Here is a 3,059-nt window from a genome sequence, read left to right on the forward strand (position 1 = left end):
TTCTGCGGCCCCTTGAAGTCTTCAGGTCGCCACGGTGTTGTCTATTTTTCTTTTTGTAAACTATTCAACCAAAAGTTAGTACGAAATTGTTCGGCTTTGGCTTACGCGATCCTGGGAACTTTTAAATTTGATTTCGTTAGTCGAAGTTGGTCAATTTGTGAAATTTACAGTGTGCTCCGTGCGGTTCCTTGACGCAGATACGGGGATGGTTATTGAGTGTTAGGTGAGCCGTGCTCGCCTATAAACCAGGTTTATATTAGACTTCTCCCACTCTACCTGCAGTCGTCTCTCCGCTGCAGTTTTTGTAGGACATCCTCTGGTTATAAATCCCTGAGCTGAAAGAAATGGGAGAAACTGGAGAAGGGGAATCTAACAACTGTCTACACAGCTCGCTGAGGTGTGCTTTGTCGTACCTCTAGGGCGAGAAGCTACCTCCATTCATTTCTTGAGTGTGTTTTACTTGTGCCTGGCAACATTAAGTGCTTAATACATGTTTGAATACAAGCAGAATGGAGACTTTACCTTGTTGAAAGATGAACTGAAGCGCATTAAAGATTCTGGGAACTATTTCTAAGTAGACATACCATAAAACATAATTCTCGTTGAGCGTTCATTTAAAACCTTTTATTTATGTGTATCTAATTTACTTGTTCTTAACAATTAGATTTGCTTTTGGAAATTTATGAAACATTAAACAGCTAATCATTTTAAGTTATGTTTCTTGCTGACAAATTCTGCAACTGAGGGAAGGAGCTGCTTTGACTTTGTAAACCGAGGTAGAATTAAAAATACTCTGTTTAATGCTAATAGCTTCAAAGATTGACCTGTTCTAATTAAGTAGACAAATTAGGTTTTATTTATGAAGATTATCCTAGATCACGTGAACTTGAAAAACAGGTTTCTATATTTCTGTGAGTATATTTTATATACTGTTTGCCTTGAAACCAATTAAAATAGAGCTCTTTACAAATTAATAGTGCCAATACTACTGGGAAGCTTAAACAAATCATACGACTATAACACACATAGATACTATAAACGTACAGACGGATGCAAACAGTTTTTATAGCTTTTGTTTTAAAATGTTAGGCATGAGGCAGGTATGATAATGCAAAACCCACTAGCTTATAAAAGATCATTGTGTTTCTGGCAGACGGAACAAGTTAAGGTTACCTCTTCAGATAGCTTTTTACTAATATTTATGAAAGAGACAAGATTTTTTCATAGGCCTGGATTGCAAAATAGCCTTTTCTCTCTCTGTCTCTCTCTCTCCTGATAAGAATTACCTTGGTTTCTAGAGAAGACCAAGTAGAACAGTTACATCTCAAAAGACAGTGAACGAGGGCAAGTTCCACCGAGAAGGACTCCTGTTTGTAAGTCCAAATAATTTACGAAATCTGAAAACATTTTGAGATGAATTGGGGAGGTTTGGGGATTGGTTAAAAAAAGAAAAAGGAAAAAAAGCAAAGGAATGAGTGTGCTGTGAATTGTTTCTAGAGTTGCATTTCCGTTCTTGTAAAGACTCTTATCTGTAATACAAATAAAATATTTTTAATTCCTCAAATAATTGGACTGCAACCTGAATTTTAAGAGACTGACCCAACCATCCAACCACTTATCCTCAATTTGTTTCTTTATGCCAGGGAGAAGATCTTCCACTAAGGTAAAAATCAGAAGATTTCATTGTTTCACATTTAGAGTTCTGTGTCTTTGGAATGTTTTAGCATATCCTTCCACAAAGGCTTCCTAATGTGTTTCTCTCCTCCTGGGTACATAGTTTTAGTTTAGAGGACAAAAGCTAAAAAAACACATTGCTCTCAGCTTCCAATTTGGCCAACTTCTGATAATAGAGCTACTTTAATATAAGTTTTGAAAAATCCTCTCAAATACTTTGTCAGGTTTCAGCTGGAATGGACAGTAAATATTCCTGATTGTATTAACTCCATGGATGCAAGGGCTTCCCTTGTGTCTCAGCTGGTAAAGAATCTGCCTGCAATGCGGGAGACCTGGGTTCGATCCCTGGTTTGAGAAGATATTCTGGAGAAGGGAAAGGCTACCCACTCCAGTATTCCGGCCTGGAGAATTCCGTAGACTGTATAGTCCATGGGCTTGCAAAGAGTCAGACATGACTGAGCCATTTTCACTGGATGCAAGGGGCATTTCCCCAGGAGGGTACAAAAGATCCCACTCCCCCAAGATCTGGCATCACCTGCAAGACAGACAAAGCAAAGACTTAGAGTTCTCCCAAGATCTGGCAGTCTCAGTGGGTTGCAACCCACATGTCTTCCAGGCTATGTTTGCAGACTCCCAACGTGAGAACTGTCAAGCCAAGTTCTCAGTTCACAAATGAGACAAACCAGCAGGCATAGCTGTCCCTGGGACAGAGAGTCACCATCAGGGAGCATCTAGAAATCTAAGTCACGAGTCACAACCCAAAGATCTAATTCTCACAAGTGGGTTTTGGAAACTGTTCATTCCTCTTGGCCAAGCTCCACAGTAGAGATCTGGGAGAGCTGCTGCTGCTGCTAAGTCGCTTCAGTCGTGTCCGACTCTGTGCGACCCCATAGATGGCAGCCCACCAGGCTCCCCCGTCCCTGGGATTCTCCAGGCAAGAACACTGGAGTGGGTTGCCATTTCTTTCTCCAATGCATGAAAGTCGCTCAGTCGTGTCCGACTCTTAGCGACCCCATGGACTGCAGCCTTCCAGGCTCCTCTGCCCATGGGATTTTCCAGGCAAGAGTACTGGAATGGGTTGCCATTGCCTTCTCCAGCTGGGAGAGCTGACTTTGGTCAAAAGCCCCACCCTTTGCCGGCTTTGCCAGTTTCCCCAGGATCCCAGCTGCAGGCCCTGGAGCAGGTGGGGTGTCCCAGCGGGTCTCATCCAGGTCCCCAGAGACTGTAGAGAAGGAAAGATAACGTTCCCTCTATCCTTTCTGGTGAGTGCTTGTCTGAGACCCCTCTTCTCTAGGGCACTTCCTGAGTGGAGGTGAAAAGCCCTCCACCATGGCCTCTGTAGTTCAGGTTATCTTTGTGAGTTGAGCCTGCCTGTTCAGCCTGAT

This window comes from Bison bison, unplaced genomic scaffold (assembly GCF_000754665.1).
Source record: "Bison bison bison isolate TAMUID 2011002044 unplaced genomic scaffold, Bison_UMD1.0 scf7180017864514, whole genome shotgun sequence".
Classification (NCBI taxonomy): Eukaryota; Metazoa; Chordata; class Mammalia; order Artiodactyla; family Bovidae; genus Bison; species Bison bison.